Below are 27,373 nucleotides of genomic sequence, written 5' to 3' on the forward strand. Positions count from 1 at the left end.
AGCAGCACCAAATGTTGCTATACAGCATTAGAGAGCTAGATTTTCTGTACGGAAGGATGTGGATATTCACACCACTTTCTTTAAGGTGTGGTGCTCTAAGTTTGAAGGCAATAAACCCTCAGCTGATCCAAATGCACAGAAAAGCTTTTCTAGAGGGGGTGCAGTGTAAGTTTCTGCTCCTTTTTCCTACTGCTGTCCAAGCAAGCGAAGGACAAGCAGCTCCTAACACGGGCTAATTTGACCCTCACCATCAGAAAGGCAGTTTCTTGCATTGCAAGTGAGAGAGACATGAAGATATTCTGAAAGGCCGTCCCATTTCCCTGGAATATGTAATAATTTCACTGTAACAACCTTGGGAAAAACGATTTTAGTCTCTGAAACCACATCTGAACAACTGCAGCCGTCTTCAGTAAACTAAACAGCAGTGAGTGAAGCCCAAACTTTGTTAATTAACTGAAGATACAGCCACAGGCAGAGGCTTGACAGAAATCAAGGGGAAGCACTGCCTGCAGCATGACTCCAACACACCCTACCTGCTCTCCCCTGGTCTTTGTCAGTCCATCCACCACCCTCGGTTGATCCGCCCTGACGTAGCTTGTCATTTTACCTTAGCCAAACCTAACCCGTGAACTTACATTAGAAAAACAAAAATTATTTGCTGTAAGTAGCCATAAAAAGACACTGCTGTTTCACTGTGCAAAGCCAGGTGTGAAGTGGAAGGAGCTTATTGCAAGGTGAATTGGGTGAATGCTACTTCCTATCCTTTGAAAATAAACTGCAAAGCCCAGCAGAATCAGTTTCCACAGCAGCAAAGCATTTTCACAATAATGGATATTATTACTTTTTTAGTTCAGCAGCACTAAATCAAAGGAGGAAGGGTAAAACAATGTTTGCAGCTTATTGTTCCTGGCTAGTGGAAACATACATTTCCTTTACTAAAAGTCTGAATGTTTCCCAGTTGCAATGTCAGCTTTTTCCCAAGACAAAAACACAACATTTTTATGAAAACCTCTGCTCTTTCAGTGGACTTTGGTGACAGTAGCACACAGGTAACCAGCACCCCACACTACAGATTCACAAGTCATCAAATTTCCCCTTGTGAGAATCAGATTGTGATTTGTGCCAATCAAATAGCACCCACCTCTGTATGTGTGTTTGTGAGCAGAGACCATGTGTGTATGTGGACAGAGACCCTGGGATTATTATTAAAAAAAAAAAAAAAAAAAAAAAAAAGTTTTAAAAATTAGCTAAGTAAAGCATGAAAGTGGGGTTTAACAAGGCCAACTATAAACCAGTAGGCTTTTAGCTAACCATTTGTTTTAACAATAAAATTACAATTGTTTGCAAGTAATTAATATAAGCTTTAAACTACTTTGTAATGTAAGTTTTAATCTATTCTTTGTATAAGCTATAAATTGATTTTTTGAGTATGGAAAAATTTGTAATCACTTAACAAGGGGAAGTAAAGTCAATATGAGGTGAAAAGGCTTCTGCAAAGACATTTTTAACATGCTGACTTTGGGCCCTACAAAAGACATGCTAGGAAACTTGCAAAATGTATGCTGACTAAAAAAATATATATGCTTGTTTAAGCAAACTGTATAAACAAAAATAATTCTAGTGGAAAAAAATATTTTAAAAAAGAATAGGAGGCTGGAGAGACATCAGAATACCATCTCAGACCACCTCCCCGATAGATCTTTGAAAACCACAGCCGCTGATTATGAAGAAAAGCAAATAAAAAAGCAACTAAAAATCTGAGGAAGTGAAGTGCCTAGAATGGTATAAGAGGCTACTACTTGAGAACTGAATTTGTACGTGTTGGTGGAGCGCAGACTCCCCACATACCCCAGCACTGGCTCGCCTGCTTTTTGCCGAACACAAAATTTGAATGGAATGGAATTTGAAGTGGAATTTGAAATGGAATTTGAAATGGAATTTGAATGAGATTTGAAAATGGAATAAAGGAGGATGTCCCCTCATTTATAACACCCTTGGCAAATGACTCAAAAGAAAAAAATATGTCCTTGTAAACAGGAATTAGTGTCACCAGTCTTATAGTTTCAAATACTGTAGGATAAAGCCCAAGTGTGTGTTAGTAATTTGCCAGCCTGAAGGCAGACACCCATGCACTCAAACCGTGCACTGGCATGGGCTCTATTGCAAGGAAACAAAACCAGGTCAGCGAGACAAGCTATGCAACATTTTCCCTGTGCTAGATTAGCACCTACTACTCCACAATACTTATATTTATTAACGTTCAACTTGCTTCCATCTACTGGAATTGGATGTATGTAATCCCAGTAATATTCCTAGAACCAGAAGTACTCAGAGGAGTTTGTTCTGTCAGCCACGTCAGTGGTGCCTTTTAAGCCGGCTCACAACTCCGACCCAGTGCTTTGCTTCATTGTACTTCAGTGCCCTCAGGAAGAGAATTGCACAACTGATGCCTGTGCCAATCACTCCGGGGTCCCGCAGCTCAAGGACTGCCTTGGGACTGAAAACATCTAGTGGCAGTGAGTATTAATGTATGGCAGAGATGCTGCCCTGAAAATGCAATCCTCGCTTCTTGCCGGACACTCCTGTTATTTCTCAGCACGTTTTAAACTGAGATGTGTCCCTAGTGATGTAACCTAGGGACAGGGTGGACAGGTGCCAGCTGGGTCACAAACCCTTCTCTTAGAGCAGCGCACTGTTCCTGGAAGCTCCTGAGCACAGCCGGGCCGAAAAACACTCCTGAATGTATCTGGATGGAAAGGGCTGGGATCTGGAGGGACCACGCCAGGCGTGGCTGAGGGCACTTGGCCTATTCAGCCTGGAGGAGACGAAGGGCAGAGCTCACCGGGGGCTGCGGCTCCTCCCGAGAGGCAGCTCCGGCCTCTGCTCCCTGTGACAGGGACAGGACCCAAGGAACGGCTGCAGCTGTGTCTGGAGGGGGTTGTGTAGGATATCGGGGAAAGGTACTTCCCCCACAGCGTGCTGAGTGCTGCCCAGGCTCCCCAGGGAATGGGCACGGCCCCGAGGCTGCCCGAGCTCCAGGAGCGTTGGGACAGCTCTGCCAGGGGTCACGGCGCGGGATTCTTGGTGTGTCTGTGCAGGGCCAGGAGCTGGGCTGGATGATCCTTGTGGGTCCCTCCCAGCTCAGGAGGTTCTCTGAATCAGGCGTGACTCGATAAAACGCTTCATATAAAAAAAAGATGCTCTGGAAGAACCAGACCCTTTGCTTCGATTCCACCACCTAAGCAGCTCCAAACGCCCCACGGGCGGGCGGTACCGGGCCCGGCCCCGGCGCGGCCCTCGGCGGGGCGGGCGGCCCGGGGCCCGCCCCCGGGAGCGGTTCCGGGGCGGTCCGGGGGCGGTGTCCGGCGTCACTGCCGCTTCCTCGGCGGGCCATTCGAAGGCTATGGCGGGGCCGCTGCCGCCGGGCACGATGTCGCTGTGCCCGGAGCTGGAGCCCTCGCTGTCGCTGCTGGAACCGGGCGGCGGCCGGGCCCCATGGCCGTGGTGTTCGTGTGCGCCGGCTGCGGGCGGCCCCTGGGCGACACCTCGAGATGAGTGTTCAATGACGAGGAGAGCGGCCGCATCGTGCTGCGCAGTGAGTGCCAGCCCCGCCAGCCCCCGGTCACTGCCGCCATCCCCCTTCCCTCCCTCCCGCTGCAGGCGCGGCCGCCGGCGTCGCCGTGGAGCCGGAGCGGAAGGTCTCCAAGCTCCCCGGAGAGTGCAGAGGGTGAGGGCCTGTCCCGCCTGGATACAGCCCCGGGGGAGTCGGGGCTTCCCGGGAAAGGCACTGAGGACGAGCTCGGTAAAGGGCCCGGAGCGCTCGTGTGCCCCCGAGAGCCCCTGGAACGCTTCTTTGGGGCGGTCTGTACAGGCCGCTAATGGCCTGAGGGAGAGGGATTTCTCCCAGGGACACGGAGTGATGGACAAGGGGAACGGCCTCAGGATGAAGGGAGGCAGGTTTAGATTAAATATCAGGAAGACATTTTTCCCTGTGAGAGTGGTGAGGCCCTGGCACAGGGTGCCCAGAAAAAGCTGTGGCTGCCCCTGGATCCCTGGAAGTGCCCAAGGCCAGGTTGGACGCTGGGGCTTGGAGCAGCCTGGGATAGTGGAAGATGTCCCTGCCCAGGGTGGGGGGTGGAATGGGATGAGCTTTAAGGTCCTCTCCACAATTTAGTGATTCTGATGGTCTTGCTGAGGTCAGTCAGCCTGAGGAGCTGTTGTAAATTCAGGCTGAAAGATGAGTGCTCATAATTTACACTGTGTAAAGCAAGAATGGATGCTTAAAAAAATTCTGATGCATGGTGGTTTTTTTTGGTTTTTTTTTTTTTTTTAGAAAAGGGATGGGGAGAGGTGCTTTTATTTTCTTCTGAATAAATGTTTTTTCTTACTTACAGCATGGTAGAAACCCTATTCTGCTCTGGCTGCTCAAGGACACTTGGCAGCCTCTACAGGTGCACCTCAAGGCATCTCGACTACAAGAGAGATTTGTTCTGTTTCAGTATTGACTCTGTTGAAAGGTAAGTGCAGAATGTTTATGGGTCAGCCTGCCAGCTCCACTTCACTCACCAAGCATCTCACTGAGGGTGCTCCTCTTATATCTCTGGCAGGTCCAGAGGTAGCTTTTCCTGCTGCTCTGCCTGTATTGCTGCTGTTGCAATCATAGTGCTCGGTTGTGAGGAACATCACCTGTGTGAGGCCAATCCTAGGAAAAAAACAAAACAATCGGGTCTGCCTTTTGTATGAGAAATTGCATTGCAGCAGGGAAGATATCGCCAGGTGCATGGCACAGGAGGGTTCCTTCCCATTTGATCAGAAGAGTACACAAACCAAGCAGCAAACAGGCCTGGCTGGAGCCTGTTAGGGGTCAGCATTATCAGCAGGAAGTGTGGCCAGAGGGGCTCAGGCAGAACTTGGGGTGGGTCTGACCTGTACTGGCCACATCTGCGCTGTCCTTGCTAAGGTGGGCGAAGGCAAATCTGACAAGTGAGTATGTGCTTGAGACTCTCGCTCAGCTCTCTTAAAATCTGTCTAGAAAATGAAAGTGTGCTTGAATTTACTTGGTTTGTAGCACTTCAAAGTGGTCTTCTAATATCCTTCAGTAACTGTATCCTAAAGTAAGGTTCCATGTCAGACTGCTTTTATGCAAGCATTGTTCTGATAGACAGTTGTTGTTTATCTGGGCTGGTTTAATGTCTCTGTTTTTTTTTTTTTTAAGTTCCCATTTATTTTGCTATATTGCAAAAGGGTGGATGTTCACCCTTGTACTCTGGACAGTGGTTTTGGGATTTTTTTTTTCTTCATTCCACAGCTGTAATACTTTTTTTTTTTTTTCCCCCCATGGCAGTAAAAATCTCCAAAGCACTAACCTGGCTGCAGAATGGCATTTTCTCGGAGAGTAATGCTGCTTCTCCCAGCCAGCGCTGCACTGTTCTTGGTGTCTTGGTGCAATTTTTCACTGTATCCATGGCTGTTCCTCAGGGTTCTGAAGGAGCACTGTGTTTGGATTTTTGGCTTCAGAGTGGGAAGTGCATGATCTAAACTGTGACATCTCAGCTATATTCTAGGAACCCTCGAAAAGCAAGCTCTACTTCGTGAGGAACTGCTTACTCTTGGAAGTTGAGCTGTCTTGCAAGAGGTGCTGCCAAGGGTGAGGTTTAACCTTATGTCATTCTTCATTTGAACACCTCTGTGAAACTTTGATACGCTTCAGTAGTTTCTGCAGAACAGCTTATTTCACCCAGAGCAATTCAGTGCATTGTAACATGTACTGGACTGCTTCAAGTCATTGGTATCTTGTGTTATGCGAGATTTTCAGTAACTTTTCTGTCAGTTTTCATGGTAATTAGCATTTTCTGTTTATCGAGTGCAGCATTAGGTTCCTATTTATGTCTCAGTGATTTGATATGTTGTTTCTAGTTGGTCCCGATTCACTTCTCCAGATCTTCGCTTAACTTTTAGTCATGTTTCTTCTGCCTTTTTTGCAAATGGATTTAATGCTTTTGCTGTAACTTTCTATTGAAATATTAATCATAAACTAATCATGATAAATCAAGTTGATGTTTTGCTCTACCAAAATCTTGTGACTGCAGGTAGGAAGAGCTGGGAGCAAATAGCATAAGGAAGCTGACTGTGGAAGCTGAGGTTGTCCAGCAAAAGCTGAGTGTGTGGCTTTGACACTTAACCAAGGCTGGAAAGAGTTACCGTGTGGACAGTGGATGTTGAGTCGGGTGGGCTTTTAAAATATGAAAGTAGCACGGAAAGAATCAAAGAATTGGTGATGTGAGATCAGATCTGAGCCCTTTCTGACATCCACACATGCTCTTTGTGGTGTCAAATTCTGTGTGTAACCAAGTACATTTCCCTGGTTATTTTGCAGGTGGATACGCCACTCAAAGCTCTGGAGACAAGACTGAGCGCTGCTGAGTCGCGGGTGGCTGCTTTGCACGGGCAGGTCTGAGAGGAAATACGTGTTGAATGGCAGGAGAATGGCAAATGGGAAACAGCCCTGTAATCCTCTGGGACCTGTGGGAATGTTGCAAAGGCTGGGAAAGAGCTGAAAGCCATGGGTGGCCTGTGCTGCGGGGCACCAGTGCTGACCAAGGGAGGCTGTGTCCAGCCAAGGAGCTCCTCTTATGTCCCTTAAGAGGATACCCCAGGGGTGTTTTTCTCAATAAAGACTTTTGAGCAGTCAATCTGTAGACTTCTGGTTTCATGGGAATATTTATTTAAATTTCTGTCTCCGAAATCAAAGCATTTATCTCCTGACTTCCCTGCTCTTCAGTATCTACTGAACTGGGTGTGCATTTTCCTAAGCTAGTGAGAAACCTCCCTGTGTTCTGTAATTTCCAAAGGAACAACATAAAGTGCCTTTTCTTTTTCTTGTCTCCATAGCTTTAGCTTGACTTGTGCTCAGACAGGAATCACTCAATAACTCTATGTGGTGACTTGTTAGTTTGCTGGGAGTTTTTTGCAAGTTCAAGGCTAAAATATGATGTAAGGAAAGGGGTTTTTTGCAGCATTAGATCAATGCTTTTCCATGGGGTGTTGAAGGTCAGCTGTTTTATGGCTTCAAAGGGAGGGAAACCAAACCAGGCTGATGGCGACACTCCTTTAAGCAAGGCTTGGTATATATTTGAGCAATTGATTCAGCAGGTTTTTTTGTGTTGATGCTGATATTTTGGTCACGTTTGGTTTTCTGTGCATTCCGCTAATTGTCAGTGTTTCTCATACCGTGTGAGTGCTCCACCTAGTGTTTTTCAATAAAAGCAAGCAATTCTGGTGTAAAGCCCTCAAAAAGTGTTTGGGGTTTTGTTTGTTGTTTTGGGGTTTTTTTTGTCACCCAACACTACTTAGCTTTACTACTGTGAGTTTTAAAGTTTTCTCCAAAAACTCGGAATGAATTTCTCCATTCTGCCCCACTGGTAGGCACTGTATCTCTTAGAAAAGCTTCTACCCTCCATCTTCACTGCCCTGTTTTGAGGCAGTGCTCCAGTTTAGCATGGAGTGATGAGTCTTAACATCCTTTTCTGTTCAAGTAACTAAAACATTTTGTTATTGACTGATTGCCAGAGGACCTTACATGACTCCAGTGTAATTTGTGAGGTAGTTTCTGCTCTAACAAGTTTTTGAATGCTGCTCAACAGCAATAGGCCTCATTCTGTATGTTTGAAGGTGAGAGAAGAGATGGTCACATCCCAGGAGCCTGATTTTGGAATGTTTAATGGAATTGGCCGAGTAGCTTTTACTTCTGGGGTTTCCATAGTCTGTCCATGGCAGGTCCAGCCTGTGCTTCAACTTAGAGCCCTCTGTCCGCAGGGAAATGGACCTTTTGGGGAAGTTCTTAGAGCTCTACTTAATGCTTTATGAATTATGGGGATTTTCTGGATGTAGGCTGTCCATTCTGACCCTTCTTCTTCTCTCTCCTTGCAGACTGTACCTGCTGAAAGGCTGAGGTGAGACCAGGATCTGCAAAATCTCTGACTCTCCATGTCTTGCTGAGGCTGAAGACACATTTGCTGTCAATGACAACATAGCGGAAGATGCTAAAGACTGAAAACTTTGGGTTTTTTTTTTCCCTGAATCCCAAGACTCTCTCTGTATATCTCTTAAAAGAATTTCTGGGTTTGGAAAAGTTTTTAAATTCTGCAATATTTATCTGTAACTCAATTAAAAAGAATCCTGCTGTATCAATGTGGTGTTAATTACTTTGTTTGAGTTGGTTAATAAAGCAAATCACTGATAAGGGGTTTGAGCATCCCTTGGATGGCCCTTGGAGCTGGCAGCTCTTATTTAATTTCTCTTCATTCCTTTAATGCCTTTCAATTATTTCTTAAGCAATTACTGCAATTAGGATATACAAGAAGGACAACAGCATGCCTGCCCTGCTGGATTGGGAAATCCAAAAGCCAAATTCCTTGGAGAGATTGAGGGGATGGGGAGCTGAGCCTGAGGCTGTGGTTTGACAGTGGGAATATGGTGAGGAAGAAAGAGGAAAGATGCCCCCAAAAGCAGTTAAGGCCAGTTCTGCTGGCTTTGGGTGTTCCTACTCCAAAAAAATGATCCTAGTTAAATGGGACTTGAAGAAGCAGTGGGATGTGCCAGGGGGCCTGTGCTGGGACCCTCAAACTCTGGTCAGGGATGCTGGGAAATGTCAGCTCCAGAGGAACACTACAGAGGGGCTGTGCTGGGAGCCCTCAAATTCCAGCCAGAGATGCTGGGCACTGCTGGACCTTTGGGACACTACTGAGAGGCTCCACTGCACGATCCAGAGAGTTCTCCCCTTATTTTCTGTTGTACTTAGAATCTGGTAGGTCATTAGAGCCCCACAGGTTGAAAATCCCACCGGAGCAGTTGGAGTCACAGATGACCATACAGAAGCCAATCTGGGACAGGAAATGAGCCGTTCCATAGATTTATTTTTCCCAATGCATTTTGAATTTATACCAGAATCTGTCCTCTCCCCTCAGATCCTGTGTCCTTGAGTTTTGAGTTTTCTCATAAAGAATTCTCAGCCTACGCTGGAAAAATAATTCCCCGGCACCGCGGGGAGCGGCGGGGTTTGGCGGGTCCCAGGCCCGGCACGGGGCGGTCCCCACGCCCCGGCCGGTCCCGGTCAGCACGAGGAAATCGCCGCCGCCGTCCTCCCTTGCCCAGAGCCCGGCGGGACCCCGGCGGTCCCGATCCGGCCCCAACGCCGCCCCGGTGCTCCGGCCCCGAGACCCACAGCCCCCCCGCCGGGGGAGAGGCGGCCCCGCTCGGGACCCCCGGCCGACACGGACAGGACCCGAACCAGAACCCCGGCCCCACTCCCGGCCCCGCCCCGGGCTCCCCGGTTCGGCCCTGGGCTGAGGGGCGGGGCCGGCCCGGGGCTGAGGGGGCGGGGCCTCGGGCCATGGTCCCGCCCCCATCCCGGGCAGGGCGGGGCGGGGCCCGGGGTCGGGCTCGGGGCGGAGCCGGGGCTCTGTGAGGCGGGGCCGGGGGGCGGCCGGGGGCGGGGACGGGAGCGGGGCCCGGCGGGGGCGGGGCCTGGCGGGGGCGGGGCCCGGGGCCGGCTCGGGCGCGCCGGGCCCCAGAGCGGCTGCGCGGGGCGGGGCCGAGGTGGTTTAAGCCATGGAAATCACCTCGGCCGCCATTTGCTCAGCCTGAGCACGTTGCGGACGGGCGGGTGCTGTGCGAGCTCCGCAGCCCTGGACAGGACGCGCTTCGGCTTCCCCTCCTATCCTCCCTTCTACCCCTCCTTCCTCCTCCCCGTATTCCCCTTCTTTTTCTGCCTTTTCCCCCCTTTTCCCTTTCCTCCCCAAAGCCAATCCCTTTCCCTCCCCTTTCAGCCCTCCCCTCCTATCCCCCTCTCAACCTTTCCTTCCTTCTCCCTATCTTCCCCTTCTTTTTCTCCCTTTCCCCCCTTTCCCTCTCCTCCCCAAAGCCAACCCCTTTCCTTCCCCTTTCAGTCCTCCCCTCCCGTTCTCCCCTCTACCCCTCCTTCCTTCTCCCCATATTCCCCTTATTTTTCTCCCTTTCCCCCTTCTCCCTCTCCTCCCCAAAGCGGACCCTTTTCCCTCCCCTTTCAGCCCTCCCCTCCTATCCCGCTCTCTACCCTTCCTTCTCCCCGTATTCCCCTTCTTTCTCCTTCCTCCTCTCCCCTCAAACCCGACCTCCCCACTCCTCCTCCTGTCCCTGCCCCGCTATCCCCTTCTATTCCCCCCTCCTCTGTCCACCCTATCTCTTCCTCCCCACCCATCCTTACCCTTCCCCTCCCGCTTCCCTCCGCACCCCGACCCCCTTCCCTTCCCCTTCTCATCCCCTGCTAGCCCTTGCCTCTTCCCGTCCTCCCCCTTTCCCTCTTTCTCCCGCAGCCGCGGGGCTCGGGGCGCCAGAGAATAAAGCCCAGAGGGCCGGAGCCTGGCGCCCCCTGCCCTCGCTGGAGCCCCCCCAGGGGGCCAGGCCCGCTCGGCCGCTGTCCCCAGGCGGTTCGCATGTGGTTGAACGCATGTGACACCACTGGGACTCCGGCTTTCCCCACATCACCCTGGAGCCCGCTCCTTAGGAGGGGGTCCCGGGGTGAGGGGGTGCGGGTTAGAGGGATCCACTCCTTAGGAGGGGGTCCCGGGGTGGGTGGGTGTGGGTTAGGGGGATCCCCTCCTTAGGAGGGGGTCCCGGGGTGGGTGGGTGTGGGTTAGGGGGATCCCCTCCTTAGGAGGGGGTCCCGGGGTGGGTGGGTGTGGGTTAGGGGGATCCCCTCCTTAGGAGGGGGTCCCGGGGTGGGTGGGTGGGTTAGGTAGGGCCCCCTCCGGAGGAGGGGGTCCTGGGGGGAGGGTCGGGGTGGGCCCCCTCCGGAGGAGGGGGTCCGGGGGAGGGGGTGGGGTGGAGGGGGGACCACCCCCCCTCCAGCCCCCGCCCCCTTCCCCGGATCCCCTCCTCCGGATGGGGTCCGCCCCGGCCTCCTCCCCGGGACCCCCTCCTCCGGACAGGGGCCCGGGGGAGGGAGGGGGTGGGGGTGGGAGGGGGGGCGTGGGGAGGGAGGTCACATCGCTCTGCAGCGTGAACAGACACGTGTCACCAACCAAACATACGTCCCCCCCTGCACTCCCACCCCACCCGCCCCTCCCTCCCTCCCCCCCGGGCCCCTGTCCGGAGGAGGGGGTCCCGGGGAGGGGGCCGGGGCGGACCCCATCCGGAGAAGGGGACCCGGGGAAGGGGGCGGGGACTGGAGGGGGGGGTGGTCCCCCCTCCGCCCCACCCCCTCCCCCGGACCCCCTCCTCCGGAGGGGGCCCACCCCGATCCCCCCCCCCCAGGGACCCCCCCCTCCGGAGGGGGCCCTTCCTAACCCACCCACCCCGGGACCCCCTCCTAATGAGGGGGCCCTTCCTAACCCACAACCCCCCCGCCCCAACCCCAGCCCCGACCCCCCCCGGGATACCCCAGTGTGATGTAGGGAAAGCCGGAGCCCCGGCAGTGTCGGGCGGTGTGTTAACCGGAATGGGGACAGCGCCCGAGCGGGCCTGTCCCCGTGTGGGGCTTCCAGGGACGGTGGGGGCGCCGGGCTCCGGCCCTCTGGGCTTTATTATCCGGCGCCCCGAGCCCCGCGGCTGCGGGAAAAAGGAGAGGGAAGGATGGACGATGGCAATAGGGGGAAAGACGGGTGGTCGGGGTGGGTGAGTCAAGGACAGAGGGCAGGCGGGAGTGTTGGGGTGTGCAGGGCAGCAGGGGCAGGCGGGCTGGGAGGGAAGGAATGGCGGAGGAAGGAGGAGGAGGATTGAAGGCAGGTGGGGGTAATTGGGAAGGGGAGCAGGGAAAGGGTGCAAGGGGAGCCAGGGTTGGGGAGGGAAGGAAGAGTGAAAGGAGGAGAGGGAGGATAGAGGAGTAGGGTAGGGTAGTAGTGTGTAGGGGGATGGGGGGGCGACGGGCCCGGGGGGGGAAGGAGGGGAGGGCTGGGGGGGAAGGAGGGGAGGGCTAGGGGGGAGAGGGAGGGGGGGGGGTAGGGGGGGGGAGGGTGTGGGGGGTGGGGGAGGGGAGAAAGGGAGGGGAGTAAAGGAGGGGTGTAGAAGAAAAGAGATATAAAGAGATATAGAGAAAAAGAAATATGGAGCTCGGCCCGGCAGCATCCTCCCTCGCCGAGCGCCGAGCGGCAAATGGCTCCGCAGGGCCCTCCGCGTGGATTAAATCCCCACAGGCCCCGCCCCGCGCAGCCGCTCTGGGGCCCCGCGCACCTGTGCAGCTCCAACTCGTCACACCTGAGCCGGCCCCGCCCCGCCCCGCCCGCGCCCCTTAAATCCCGGCCGATCAGCGCCTGCTCCGCTTTCTGCGGTGGATGCTCGTCCTGGGATGCGGCGGGACCGTCGCTCGGAGCGCTGCGTGTAGCCCTGCACCGGAGGCTGCTCCCGGCGCTGCGCGGAGCCCAAGGCGCTGAGGTGGGGCTGGAGCTGGGATTTGGGCCCGGGAATTCGGGTCCTGGTCCTGCCTGGTATCTGCTGCGGGTGCTGGGCAGAGTCACTTCTCTCTTGGCGGGCGGGGTATGGGTCCCGGGGCCGGAGGATCGAGACGGGATTGGCGCTGGGACAGAGCCGCTCCGGGATGGACGCTGGCACCGAGCCGGACGCTGCCGCTCCTACTCCGGCTGCAGTCGGCGCGGGGCTGTGGTCCCGCCGGGGCTCCGGGAGCGGTCCCGCTGCCGCTGTGGGGAGCCGGGGCCTTGCTGGTGCCGTTGCCGGGCCCGCCGGGAGGGCTGCGCTTCCCCGGAGCAGACGCCGGATCCCGGCTGGAAGCCGGCGGGGCACCGGGACCGCCCCGGCGCCGCCGCTCCCTCAGCGCCGCCTCCCGCCCCGCTGGGCGCCCCCTGGCGGACACGGAGCGGCTCCTCCCGCCCGCGGCCCCGCGGGGATGTGGAGCGTCCCCGGGCCGCGGCCCCGCGGGGATGTGGAGCGTCCCCGGGCCGCGGCCCCGCGGGGATGTGGAGCGTCCCCGGGCCGCGGCCCCGCGGGGATGTGGAGCGTCCCCGGGCCGCGGCCCCGCGGGGATGTGGAGCGTCCCCGGGCCGCGGCCCCGCGGGGATGTGGAGCGTCCCCGGGCCGCGGCCCCGCGGGGATGTGGAGCGTCCCCGGGCCGCGGCCCCGCGGGGATGTGGAGCGTCCCCGGGCCGCGGCCCCGCGGGGATGTGGAGCGTCCCCGGGCCGCGGCCCCGCGGGGACGTGGAGCCGCCCCGGCCCCGGCAGCAGCGCCCGCCTCCCCCCGCCCCGTGCCCGCGGCCTCGGGGAGCTCCCACCTGCCGTGCCCCCGCCCAAGGAGCCGCTCCGGGACAGCCGCCAGGGCCTGAGGCCGGAGCAGCTGCTCCCGCTCCGATCGGGCCCGCTGTGGGACTGGGGTCCTGCCGGGGCCCGTTCCTGCTCCGCCCGCTCATCTCATATCTACTAGCTGAGACCTGATGCTCTCCTTCCTCTCCCCCGCTTTTTCTGCAGCATGCACTCCCCAATGGACAAACTTCTAGCTTTGAAAAGCCACTGAAAAGTGTTTATTCTTTATTTCCAGAGCAGAGGGGATTGGCAGTTACAAGGAGCCAAGAGGATCATCAAGTCAAATGGTGAGAGGTGACTGCTCCAGCTGGGCACTGAACACAGAATCTTGGCCTTCTCAGCACTCTGCTCCAAGCACCTGAGCCAATTTCAGGCTCATGAAGAAGGTCCTGCCTGCGATGGGAATGGTTGCTGCCAGCAAGGCAATTCCTATACAAACACAGCTCCTTCTCTTCTGGTAATGCTGCTTTACACACCAGCCCCTGCAATGGCTGTGGGGCAGAACTGGCTGGCATCTCACACAACAGCACCAAACTTCCCATAACCCTGCTTTTCCTGCCCTTTCCAGGATTTACCCCACAGCTGTAAATTTACTCATGCAATGTCCCTCTGCAGGGAGAAATGAGCAAGACAGGTCCTGAGGATTCCCTCGCTCCACAGCTAAAGCTCTTCTGGAAAGTGGCAGGGAGCATTTCCTGCAGGTGAGTGTTGCTAGGCCAAAATGATGGCAGCTGCTGAGGCCAGGGCTGCTTTTCTGGCCCCGAGGCATTGCTGTCTCCTGCTCACTGCCAGCAATGTTCCTTGGTGTTTCTGTGTATCCCAGCTAGCTGGGAACATGGGGTGGGAGGAGGCCGGCAGCCCCCAAAAGGCAACCAGCACCTCTTGTCCTTGGGATGTGCAGGGCAGGAACTGTGCCTGCAGTATCCTGCCCGTGGCATGCAGTGTGCCAAACACGCATCCTAGGGGTGGGCACTGCGGTGTTCAGACACGGCTGAAGGGCTGCCCGCAGCTCCTCTGAACAGGCATGCGGAGGTGCTTCAGCCCGGACAGGGGCCATGGACAGCCCAGGAGCACCCCAAGGAGCAGCTGGCACTGCCTGGGCACGGCGGCTCAGGCCATCCGCAGAGGGGCTCAGACGGCGATTCCTGGTTCCGATCTCCCAGAGCTCCCACACAGCTTCCAGGTATGTCCTGGCCCCTGACCCCAAATCCCCCCCTTCCAGCCTGAGGACATCATCCATCAGCAGCATTAAAGCCGTAGCAATCTTTCCTCACAGAAATTAAATCCTGAGTAACAGCCCTGGGAGATGCCTTAAAATCAAAGGTTTGAGTGGGATGGAGTTTTGTTTGGATTACATTTGGAGTCTTTCAGGGAGCCAGCTGGAAGCGCAGAAGCAATGGAAAGCTTTCACAGGTGGGTTCCACTGGGGGTGTGCTGAAGGCAGGGATGTGCATCCCTTTCCTGAGGGAAAAGAACTTGCAGAGGCCACTGCTGAGGCTCTGGAAGGAGCCCCGTGGGCACAGGGGCTGCCTCAGCACAGGCCAGGTGTACATCCGGCCACCGCCTTCTCCTGCTTTAAAATATCAATGGGAGCCTGAGCTCGGGGGGGGTGAGATCAGCTGAATTTCAGGCAACTCTGTCAAGTGCCCCCCCCCCCCAGGGACATCAGTGGGGCTGGGGGATAAGGATTTTAAAAAGCAAAACCTTAGAACTATAAACTTGTCCTCATGCTGCTGAGCTTCCTTGGAGGCTCTGCTGGTTCCTGACACAGCTGGCATTCAAGCGGCAGCTCTGCATGGGAATATCCACGCTCCCTGAGGCACTGTAAGGCTATTGCAGTGGGAATTGAGCAGGGAATTTAGGGCTATAGGTGTAATTCATCTGAACTAGCAAAGGTGACAGTGAACGGCAGATCTGGGCACTGCACAGAGAATAATCTTAGTGCTGCCCTGTCAGCTCAAGCCCCTGAGCTGGGAAGTTTCAGCAGGCCAATGTATGGAATGCTCTCAGTCCCAGCAGCCAGCATCCCACAAAGGGATAATCCAAGTGCCAGGATTGTCTGAGTGCTCGTGTCCTTGGGCTGCTGCTGGCAGGACAAATTCTCCTGTGCACACTTGGCACCAGCTGGGCGGGAGTCGAGAGCAGGAGAGGCAGGAGAGCGGATTGGCTGCCCAGGAAGCAGCAGAAAATGAGGCCGCTGGAATCTCACTGAATGAATTGAAAGCATTCTTTCCCTGGCAGATCCCTCCTGGCCAGACTGCTGGGCCTGCCAAGAGCTCTGATTTGGCTTTTCCTACCAGCTCCTGAGCAGTGTCAGGGCCACTATTAGGGAGTTCAAATCCAAATAAACCCCACAGCCCCTAGAGTGAATAATCCAAACAGAGAAGGGCATTGTTGTCATAAAAAGCTGTTAAAAAATGCTATGACAACACTGTAATGCGATTCCCAGCAACCTTCTTAATGCTCTTGGGACCATTTTGATGTCTTTTTCCTTCCTCAATGGGCAGTTTGTAGAATTGATCCTGGGATTTAGAGGTTGAACAGGGTTGGCTTTGGATTGACCTTCACCTCTGGTCCCACTTTTTGCAAACACAACTTGCACCAAGGTAGGTGAACTCATCACACCTCAGCTTTTCCCTCCAAAATATTCCCTACTTATTTCCCTCTAGATGAACTCAGATTTTGCCCCATACCATCTACTCCTCACCTTCATTTGCCCTCCAAGTGTCCATTCTGTTCCCCACAGGTGCCCTGGTGACACCAGGGAGGTCCCCTTGCCTTTCTCCTGCCCCTCTCCAGCCTGAGGCTGCTCTTCTGCTTGCTCTCTCCAGCCTTGTCTGACATGGCAGGGCATGAAAGGGGAAAGGTTTCAGAAAACATTTCTGCAATTAATAATTATTTTCAGTTCCCCCAGTGAGAAGACAAACTCCCAGCCATTCTGGCCTGACAGTCCCCTGCAGCAAGAGCTCAGCAGACACCCACAGAGGTGAGTCCAGCATCTGAAAGAAACAAAGAAAAAGGTGATTTCTTCTGTTTCAAAGTTATTTCAAGTTCTCGAGCCCAAACCAACATTTGCACTCGATTTTGATTCAATGAATCATGAGCGGTGGGCATGGATCATGCCATTCATGCAGATGTAAGCGACACTTTTTGGGGGAAATCAGCTGATTTCCAAAGTTCACTTCCTGCCCTGTGCCTGATCTGCACAGGAGAAAACCTCTTCCATTATGGGATTTTGTTCCATCTAATCCACCTTTGCCCAGTCTGTTCCATGTGGGCTATTGCCAGGCTGGGGCAGCACAGGCAGACACAGCTCTCAGCACTCTGCTCCAAACACAGCTCTGGGCTCCTTTTCAGACTGCCTCTGCAGTGAGGTTTTCTCCACGAGAAACCAAGGAATTGCTCATGGCAGGGTGGAGATTAAGTTACCCCAAAGGGAAGTAAAGGATAAATACTCCTCTAAGAGCCCTCAAGAGCTTCTGGGCTGAATTGGGAAGGAGACATTCACTCCCTGCAGTGTAAGTACACAACAATCTCCAGCATAAAGCACAGACTGTCAAGTGGGGTCTGACAGCAGCACTCTAACAAATCTCTTTGTCCTTCTTCCTTTCAGTGACTTTTGCAATCAAACTCTGAAGCTGACAAGCCCAAAGGCCCTGTCCTGCTGCCCAGGAACAAAAGGATACCCCCCAGCATGAGGCACATTCCCAGCAAGCGCTCCCAACACAGCAGAGAGGCACCACTTGAGCTTGTGTGTGGGGCTAGAAAGGGCTGTGTCATGGGTTAGTACAGTTTGGGTTTTTAGTTATAGAGGAATGTAGAATGATTTTCTGGATCAGGACCTCGGAATTGCTTTAGAATGAACAGGGACCTATCAGAGGGTTAGTTGGAATATTGGCATCTGTTCTGACCACTGAAAATTGTCGGCTATGACTTTGGGAAGTACCATATAACACCCCTTGCTTTCCTGCAGGTCAGCCTTTTCCTTTTTTCCTTTGGCCAGAGAGAGACAGGTAACATTGGGCTGGGCCTGCTGCTCCCCCCTTTTGTGGGGGAGCTGGCCTGAGGCCTGGCCAGATTCCATCAGCTCCCAGGTGAAGGAGAGGGTTGCTGCTTTACAACAACTACTTTCTCTAAACTTCCCTGGAGCAGGGAGAGATCTCTGCCGGGCCCTGATAAGAGCTATGGGCACCATTTAGGCTGAGACCACCCCAATTTACACTGAGGGGTGGGCTGAGAAGGCATTTATGATCCTGCCTGGTATTTTTGTAATTCTGGACTGCCTGGGTGCTCTGATCCTTGATGTTTCTGCTTGAGTTCTTCCTCCCTCACCAGCATGGCCTTGAACATCTAACACCAGGAGCTACAGAGGGAGAGACAAAGACTCTGGGCAGATTTAACCCTTTCCTGGCAACATGAAGCTTCCAGAGCTTGCCCCTTCTCTGAGAGAGAAAAGAAAGGGACAGAGTGAATATAAAGAAGAAACAGCATTAAACTGGTAGAGCGAGAGTGAAAAAACAATTAGAACAAAAAGAGTGAGTTGTTCCATTCTCACTTAAGCCATAGAAATGAACTCTATATTAGATCATTCCTTTAAATCATGAGAAAGATATGCATTTAAAGACATGATTGTTTAGATTTGTGTGTGGATTTAAGCAAAGGTGTCTGTGGTGAACTAAGTAATATTCTATAAGATGCTTGAACAGAGATAGAGGTGAGAAGCCCTCTGCGCCAGTGAAGAAGTGAGAAGATCTGTACCTTGAGATGAAGAATCCTTTGGAGTTATTCATCTTTAAAAGGTGAGACCCCAGTGTGCAAAAGTCTAAGACCCATGACCCATAAGCAGCTTGGGAACCTGCTAATGGGAGGGGTCACAAAGGCTGATTTCTCCAGGCAGTTGTTTTTGTGACGGGTAAAAAACCCACAAGAGAACTGTTCTAGGTTATCAATAAGATCCGTAACTCTAAGAGAGACTCTTCTTCTAAAGAATTAATATAAGACTATTATCAGATAGTGAAACTAACTAAAAATTACAAGTTTTGTCTCTTTATGTTGTTTTGTAGAAAAGTAAGCAGTTTAAAAGAGGAGAATAGAGTGTTTTTAGAATTTTATTCTGTTTTAAGTTTTTTTCCCAACTTTCTTTTTCCATTCTTTTAGTGTGTGTTAATAAAACTATTTGTTCATTTTTAAGATTAAGCCTGCTTTGCTTTTCTCCTAGTCTCTCTCCCACAGAAAAAAAAGTGAGCACTAAGACCAAAACTTAGTAAATGTGAAACCACTACAGGCTGCCAGGAGGATGCAGCCCCCAGGTGGAGTGTCAGTGACAGCAGCAAATTCCTACATTTAGGTGGCACAGCAGAGAGACAAAGGCCAGCAATGCCTATGGGAGGTGCAGCTGCTTCCTGCCCTGGCACATCCTGGCAGGAAATCTCCAGGGGGATAGAAACTCTCAAGGTGTACAAAATGCAGCATCTGTCATCCTGATCCTGCTTAAACTCAGCATGTGGGGCCAACGCCTCCCACCCCCAGGTAAACACTGACCTGACCTGGACCAGTCTCAAACACAGCCCCAGCTCTCACCTCCAACCTGCTCCTGCGACTGCCGCCACATTCCTGACAAGGTGCCTGTTATAGTTTTAATTTCAAACTGGGCAGAAACACTAATTAATGTAGTGGTTTTACATTTACTAAATTTTGGTCTTGGTACTTACTTTTTTTGTGAGAGAGAGACTAGGAGAAAAAAAAAGCAGGCTCAACCTTAAAATTAACAAATAGTTTATTAACATACACTAAAAGAATAGAAAAATGGAAAGTTGGAAAAAAACTAAAATGGAATGAAACTTCAAAAAACAGTTTTCCCTCCCCTTACAAACTGTTCACTTTCTTACAAAACAACATAAAGAGACAAAACTTGTAATTTTCAGTCAGTTTCACTATCTGACAATAGTCTTTCATCAATTCATTAGGGGAAGAGTATCCTTTTGAGTCATGGATCCCACTGACAACTTAGAACAGTTCTCTTGTGGGTTTTAAACTGGCACAAAAACAACTGCCTGGAGAAACCTGCCTTTGTGACCCTCCCAGGAGCAGGTTCCCAAGATGCTTATGGGTCATGGGTCTTAAACTTTTGCATGCTGGGGTGTCACTTTTTAAAGATGAATAACTCCAGAGCAAAGGATTCTTCACTTCAAGGTACAGAGATACCTTCTCACTTCTTCACTGGGGCAGGGGGATTCTCATCTTTATCTCTGTTCAAGCATCTTATAGGGTATTACTTAGTTCATCACAAACACCTTTGCTTAAATCTACACACAAATTAAAACAATCATCTCCCCAAATGCATATCTTTCCCATGATTTAAAGAATGACCTAAATATCGAGTTCATTTCCATAGCTCAAGTAAAAATAAAACAACTAACTCTTCAACCTTCTGTCCCAATAGTCTTTTCACTCTTGCTTTACTGACTTCATCCTGCTGTTTTTTATGTTCACTCTGTCCTTTCTTACTCTCTCAGAAAAGAGCTAAGCTCTAGAAGCTTCATGCTGCTAAGAAAAAGTTAAATCTGCTTGGAGTCTTTGTTTTTCCCTCTGTAGCTCGTAGTGTTAAATGTTCAAAGCCGAGCTGATAAAAAAAGAAAAACTCACAGTAACATCAGAGATCAGAGCACCCAGGCAGTCCAAAATCACAAAAAACCAGGCAAGATCATAAATGCCTTCTCAGCCCACCCCTCAGTGTAAATCGGGGTGGCTTCAGCCCGAATGGTGCCCATAGCTCTTATCAAAGCCCAGCAGAGATCTGTCCCTGTTCTAAAAAAGTCTAAAGAAAGTAGCTGTTAAAAACCAGCACTTCTCCTTCCCCCCACCTTCACCCAGAAGCCAATAAAATCCAGCCAGGCCTCAGGCCAGCTCCCCCCTGCAAAGGGGGGAGCAGCAGGCCCAGCTCGATGTTAACTATCTTTCTCTAGCCAAAAAAAAGAGAAAAAAAAGACCCACCTACAAAAAACCAAAAAGTTTTATATGGTACTTCCCAAAGTCACAGCCAACAATTTCAGTAGTCAAAATAGATGTCAATATTCTAACTAACTCTCTGATAAATCTCTGTTTCTTCCAAAGCAATTCCCAGGTCTTAACCTGGAGAATTATTTTACATTCTTTTATAACTAAAAAACTAAACTGTACTAACCCATGACAGTGCCAAAGGCCCCTTTGGACAGGGCTCTGTCTGTCTCAGGCATTGGGGATCCCAGGGACCAGGGCAAGGACAGCCTGAAACCAGGGCAGATCCCTCTGGATTTGCAGCACTCTGGGAACTTACCCTGCACCATGGGAAGGACCAGGGGCCATCCAGTGCAGGCCGGCAGGGCTGGAGCCCGCTGGGTTTGGCGGCTCAAACGCCAAAGCTTTTGGCAAAGATGGGATGAGTTAAGTGGGTTTTCCTGTCCTGAAAGAAAGGAGAAAATGGAAATTAGGTCCACTCTAGAAGTCAAAGGCTCCTGGCTCTCCCACTTTTGTTCTGATTACTCTCCATTGGGTTTTATCCTTAAAAAATGAGAGAGGGTATCAAATGAAAATGCCCTTTTTTTTCCCTACTTTTTTCATACATAAAAAGGATGCCCTTTTTTTCTTATTGGATTCTCTGCCTAATTTGAACAGAACCATTTTCATTCCAGACCCACTTGTGAGTTGTTCAGTCCTTTGCCATCAGACTTTGGACAGAGGAAGAGAAGGAGCTGTTCCAAACCTGTGTCATCCAGCAGGGAACATGCCCTGTACCAACCCCTGCCTGGGCCGAGCACGCTGCCTCACTTTACCCACTCTGGATCTTGGCTCCCATCCAGCCTGAGTTTTCCCTCATTTTCCGTGGTAAGAGATGGGAAATTATCCTGGTCAAGGTGTAAGACCTTAAACTGCACATTGATCTGGGGGGCTGTGACTGGGATTCCAGCCGGGAATTTCTTTGTTTTACAAAGAACTATTCCAGGGAGCAGCACTGACAAGGTCGGGAGCTGCTGCTTCAGCACATGGTGTCAGCAAAAGAGAGAAAACACAAGATGCATATGCAAAAACAAGGATAGAATGATTGCGCCTGCTTTTTGTGGGACCAGGGCTTATTTTCCTCTGGAATGACAAAGACCTTCTCCCTCAGACCCTCCTCAAACAGCTAACATGCAGCAGGGGAGGGAGGGGACAGCATAAGTCCAGCTGCTCCCAGGGACTGGGAATGTGTTTGGAGCCAAAAGTACCTTCCCAGGCTGGAGGGCTTTTCCTAAAGCACTGCCTCTAGGAAGCAAAGGGCTATGGAAGAAATTGAGTGGGAATTGACAATAATTGACATCATGTTATTGGGAAAGAGCAACAACAGAAGCAACAATGATTCCAAGGGAGCAGGAGGGATGCTGAGCTTTAAACAAGGTTGAGTGAGGAATCATCTCCTGGGAGTTCTAAAGCCCAGCTCCAGGTCTGGGATTACAGGAACAGTGCAATCTCCTACTGTCCAGTCCCTGCGTTTGCCTCCTGCCAGCACTTGGCACCTTGGGCATGTTGGGGTGCAAGTGCTCCAGCGCTGCTGCCTCGAGGGATTGGGAAAATGGGCATTCAACCCCTTCCCACAGGGCTAGCTCTGCACTCTGGCCAGGGAAAGCATTTGGCACCCCTGGCATTTCAATGACATCAGTTTTCATCATTTTGAAGATATGCTGCATAAACCCAGGGCACATAAATAAACCTTTCTCCATAAGGACAGCCCCAGGGAATTCATAATTATTCCTGTGCCTGGTCAAAAAATCCAGCAGCCAGTTTTTGGGGAGAGATTTAAGACTCTTGTCTCCCTCCTTGGCTGTAAAACACTTGCAGAGGCTTTGCAGTTCATACAAACTTGTCAGGATATTCCATTCATATGCTAAGGAACTGGAAGTGTCCTACAGGCACTTCCACTCATACTTGAACTTTAAGCCCTCTACCACTGATAACTTTGGATGTTGTTTTTTTCAGGATCACCCCACCTCTGCTTCTTTAGGTGTCTCCAAGTGGGAGATAAAATACATGTGGACAGAAGTTTGGAATGCAGCTTCCAAGGCAACTGCTAGGAAATGACTCCAACCTGGATACTGGTACCTGGGGCTGTTTTAAACACAGCCTGGCCATTCATGTCTGCGGACACTGAGCTACACGACTTGTGAGCGGGCAAGTAACAGCAGCTGAGGTCTCATCCCAGCTGTACACAAAAACAGGGATTGGGGGCTGCATTTGGATACATGCAGGCAAGTTTGGGCCACTTCAGAAAGCTTTAGTCCCTGTTTTTCAGAGATTCAATCAGGGATAATGGCCTTTTCACAAACCTCTCTTAAGGCACATCAGAACCCAAGGAAGAAAGTGGAATCATACCCTTTATTCCATTGGCCTCATGCCCCAGATTCCAGTGGCACAGACAAGTCCTTCTCCTTGGAAGGCAGAGTCTCCTACCTGGACCTGTGCCTCTCCCAGCCTTTGGTGGATGCTGTCTCCATCGTTCCGCACCTCCGCATCTTCCTCCTCAGCACGGTCGGCTTCCTCATCCTGCAGAGCAAACACAGGGACAGTCACCAGCCTGCTCATCCCAAACCTGGGCAGCAGAGACCCACTGGTGGCCCCCTCTGGGTGGTCACCCCTCTGCTGGGCACCATCCCTGCTCTGTGGTCCATTCCCATCCCTGGCTTGGCATCTCCTTTTAACGGGATGTCAAACCACAAACATTTGCGCTCCTGGGTTTTGGAACACCAGAGATTTCCCCCAAGGCAGCGGGCAAAGCTCCTGTTCCCACATCCTCTGCTTCCCAAAGCCCTGCTGGGGCTGGGCAGAGCAAAGGAAAAGTCTCCGTTCTGGCTGGAAATTTTCTCTTGTGCCCATAAACTCAGGGAAATTGTGAGTGCCCCAACCCTGGAAATGTCCAAGAACAGTCTGGACAGGGCTTGGAGCAACCTGAGCTAGAGGACAGAATGGCAAGGGATGGAATCAGGTGATCCTTAAGGTCCCTTCCCACCCAAACCTTTCTGCAATTCTAGTACCATTCCAAAATCTCTCCCTGCATTTCTTTTGCATCATTTTCACCCAAATTTGAATTCCCAAATTTAAATGTTTTGTTTAAAGAACCATTTAAAATTATTCCAGGAATAAAAAGGGGACTGTGGAACATACAAGAATCACTCCTGCGTGCATCAAATCATTCTTAACTGGATGCCTATTCCCTCATCTCTGTTTTTGTATTGTTTTCCTGGATAACCTTATGATCCCACAGAGTCTCCAAGAGATTTAGTGGGATTGCAGAAAGGTTGGCTCTGTCGGCGAGCTAGGAGGGTTACAACACTTGTTCCTTTATCTTTACCCCTTAATCAGCTTTCCCTTAGAACGGTGTTGTGGGGGAAGTCCAGAATTACTAGAAATTGATCAGGTTCACCTTTTTTCCACCCTCTATTCCAACGACTTCCAAATTCTTGGAATTACCCTCAAAACAATGCCTAGAAAACATCAATCAGAGGAACATCTTGAAAAGAGAAACCCACATCCAGAGGCAGCCAAAACCATCCCATTGCTCCTCTTACCTGGTCTGCAGGTCCTCCTGCCAGAGCTCCCAGCAGCCATTCCTATTCCTCGAGGGTGAGGAGGCAGTTTTGGACGTGTTCTTTGCCATGGGATGGGACAACAGAGTCCAGAGATTCTTTGTGGTCCCTTCCAGGCCAAACCACCCCATGATTCCATGATATAATCAACATCTATCCCAATTCAGTTCCATAAACCCCAATTCCATTCCTTCCATTAACCCAGTATTTCCCCTCTCTTCTTTTTGCTCTACATCAGGTAGGTGTTGCCAAGTGCCACAGGCATGGGATGCCTCAGCATTCCCTGGGGATGGTGTCCAATGCTGACCTTGTGGCCTCAGCACTCCAAAATGCCCAATTGGCCCCAGTCCCAGCTGGGAATGTCTCAAACAACAGTGAGGGGTGTTTGGTCCCTCTCCCATCCCACCATTAGGACAGCTCACATAGAATGCTACTGACTTACTAGGTTTGGAATTCCTGCCTTGAATAGCGGGTGGTGGAATATCCAGAACACTAGGAGACTCCCTGGAAGCCACAGGTCAGGGGCAGAGTCAGATGAACAATCCTGAACCGGTTTTCAGAGGACTCATCCACAGCCTGTGGCTGCAACAACTCCAAAGCCCTTTCTTCACCCTTAGGACAGACAGGGAAAACATCCCCATAACAGATTTCTGACAGGAAAAAGCACACTGACCACTCCAGGCTACTTCGCTCCTCCGAAATCCAGGCCAGCATTCCAACAGGCTTTAAGGACACAACAGTAAAGACCATCTCAGTGCACACACCATAAGCTGGGCATCACATTCCTCACTGGAACTGGGCTGTTCCCACATCTCTGTGACAGTCAGCAGCAACCCCATTTCCTCACTCTTCCATTCAGGAGAAAGAGAGGCCAGAGCCCTTCAACACCCAGAGTGCAATCCCAACAATCCATGGAAAACCACCTCACTCTGGGGAGAAAGGTAATGCCTAGTTCAGGAAAAAAAACAGAGAGCAGTACTGGAACCCTTTCCAGGCACGGAGTCTCCCAGCTCCAGAAATGCAGCTCCCCACTCCCAGGCTTCTTCCCATGGAACCCCAAAACTTGCCTGAGACTGGGTTCAGGGAGAAAATGCCACCTGTTCCACCACTCTGGCATGGAACATATTCCACAAAAGTGTCTCTGACCGTAGCAGGGGTTTGAACAGGATGATCTGCAAGGTCCTTTCCAACACAGATCATTCCAGGAGTTTAAAGCGGATTTGAGCCACTTCTCAGCTCACAGCTCCTTCCCAAGCCTCATCCTCTGGGCTGCCTTTCCCATCCCTCGCTGGGAAGGGAAGCAGCGGCTCCTCTCCCTAAAAACACCCACTGCCAGCTGCTGTGCCCTGCCCAAAAGCCACTGGCTGACACAAGCGGTCGATGCACTCTCTTGTCCGTTCTCCATCCTGCAGCACTTCAGTGACTCCAGAGTCAGGCCATCAGGATCAGTGCCAGGTTCCAGGTAGTGACACAAAGCAGTTGCTGTGCTAGAAGGGGAGATTTTGGTGGCTTCTCTCCCCTTAGCTGGGAATTCAGTGCTGCCAAGAGCCCAGCAGTGATGGTGCCTTTAAGCCTTCCTATGGATGAATCCCCAACACTCAGTACCAAGTGCTGCTGGAGCAGCAGCTCCAGGGAAAAAAGCGGTGCCCAGTCTAGAGGTGTCCCTGCCCAAGTTCCCAGGGTGGATGGGAAGCTGCAACTGACAGGCTGGATCTCAGGAGAACTTCAATCATTTGCTGAAAGCTTCTAAAACAGGGATTTGTTTCCAAGTCTAAGGCAGCTCAAATCCTATAACTCACTAGGCTTCCTAATAAAGCAATGCAAAAAAATTTGTCTCTATGTAGGAATCTTCCTTTAAGCCAATTCAGAGGAGAGCCACCTGAGATTTCAGTTAAAATTTAAGCCAGACTATGACATATCAAACAAAAAAAGATATTGAATAGCTCCTTTTTCCCAGCTGCACGGCCCAGACCCGACACTTCGGCTCATACGGGGAACAAACAGGAAGTGCAGAAATGAGTTCATTGGAGGGTCATCGAGTCCTTGGGAGTTTCTCAAAGGTAGGATTGAAGTTGTGGCTTGGGACAAGGCTCTGCTACCTGTGGCATTGATCAGGGTGAGCGCAATGCTCGAACCTGGGAGTAACAGTTCCTGCACCACTGCCTGTCCTGCACCAGAGCCACAGGAACAGGCATCGGGGGGTTTCGTGTGCCTGCAGGCCCACTTCTGGCCACGGGTGTCTGGACGCCAACAGTGATCCTTTTCCATGGGAAAAAAAAACGCAGTCCCCCAGTGCATCGAGGTCATCTGGGGCTCCAAGGGCAGCCAGAGTCCTAGTCACTAGCAGCTGTGGTCTGGGAGAAATCCTGTGATATTCAGGCTGAAACCTCAAGCCCTGACCCTGAGCTTTTACTCCTGAGCTTTGAGCTTCTGACCATTGAATCCAACCTTTAGCCTTTGATCCTCAACCTCTGACATATGACCTTTGACCTCCAGCCCCTGACTTTTGGCTTCTGTCCCTGGACCCCTTGACCTTTGACACCCGACATTCAACCTCTGACCCCAGGCCTGACCTTTGAGTCTCTACCTTTTACTGTTGACCCAGGACCTTTGACCTCCTCATTTTTTTACTCCTTGACCTCTGACTCCATGACCCAACATTTACCCTGACTTTTGACCCTTTAACCCCTGACCTTTGACTCCCTGACCCTGAACCCCTGGGCCCCAGACCACTCTTCCCCGCACCCCTCACTGCTACTGGTACCTGTAACTCCTCAGTCCTGCTGTGTACCCCCAGCCCCCAAGCCCTACCTGTCTGTCACTCCTTAGCCTGCAGATGTCATTCCCCACCTTTGTGGTGTGGGTCGTGTCCTCTGAGGATTCCAGAACTGTCCCAGAGTTAGGGTTGCTGCACTCTGCCGCAGTGAGGGTGCCAGGGTTGCTGTGCTGTGCTGCTGTTATGGGGAAAATGGGTTTGATAGGGGTGGTGTAAGGGTGGGTGCACCTTCTCCCTGTACTCCTGCTCTCCAGTGATTACTCTCCACCCTGTAATGGGTGCTATTTAGGGTGAGGTTAGGGGTGGTGCTGCTGTACCCTAACCTGTACCCGTAACCTCCACTGTGCACTCTCCATCCCTCAAGCCACCCTCTTTTGCCCCTCAGCCCATAATATCCATGTCTCACACTCAAGAGCTCCACGTTGCCCCTCAAGCCCCCACATCCCTCAGCCCCCAGCATCTGTGGTACCCTCATGCCCCGCCACATCCTATATGTCACCCTCAAGCCCGGCCCCTGCCCCTCAGACTCCATATGACACCCTCCAGCCCACAGATATTGTCCTTAGGAGTTTCTTTGGGCATTGCCATGCAGTGAGGGCTGTGGTGTACCATGGGTGATTACTACCACTGCTGCCCTGAGGGATAAAACAACATCGCTCACGGTGGCATGAGGTGATTGTACCAAATGCGAGAAATCCTGCGCTGGTTGTAGTTT

At 51.8% G+C, this 27,373-nt stretch overlaps 1 long non-coding RNA gene and 1 pseudogene across 9 annotated transcripts; both read left to right on the forward strand.

Annotated features, from left to right (window-relative positions):
* The first annotated feature begins 1,258 nt into the window (after positions 1-1,258).
* On the forward strand, positions 1,259-7,261 carry LOC120753311 (protein Mis18-alpha-like; annotated as a pseudogene).
* Positions 7,262-13,326: 6,065 nt separating this feature from the next.
* Positions 13,327-25,815, forward strand: LOC120753347 (uncharacterized). Of its 9 annotated transcripts, none has more exons than XR_009207897.1 (8): positions 13,327-13,988; positions 14,310-14,470; positions 14,564-14,700; positions 15,795-16,273; positions 16,645-16,805; positions 16,901-17,069; positions 20,958-21,150; positions 22,279-25,815. It is a non-coding gene; the product is annotated as an uncharacterized LOC120753347 (long non-coding RNA). The 9 variants fall into 9 exon arrangements; XR_005701071.2 differs by having other exon boundaries at positions 16,193-16,273; XR_005701063.2 differs by having other exon boundaries at positions 14,564-16,273.
* The last annotated feature ends 1,558 nt before the right edge of the window (positions 25,816-27,373 follow it).

The sequence above is a fragment of the Hirundo rustica genome, chromosome 5 (genome assembly GCF_015227805.2).
Source record: "Hirundo rustica isolate bHirRus1 chromosome 5, bHirRus1.pri.v3, whole genome shotgun sequence".
Classification (NCBI taxonomy): Eukaryota; Metazoa; Chordata; class Aves; order Passeriformes; family Hirundinidae; genus Hirundo; species Hirundo rustica.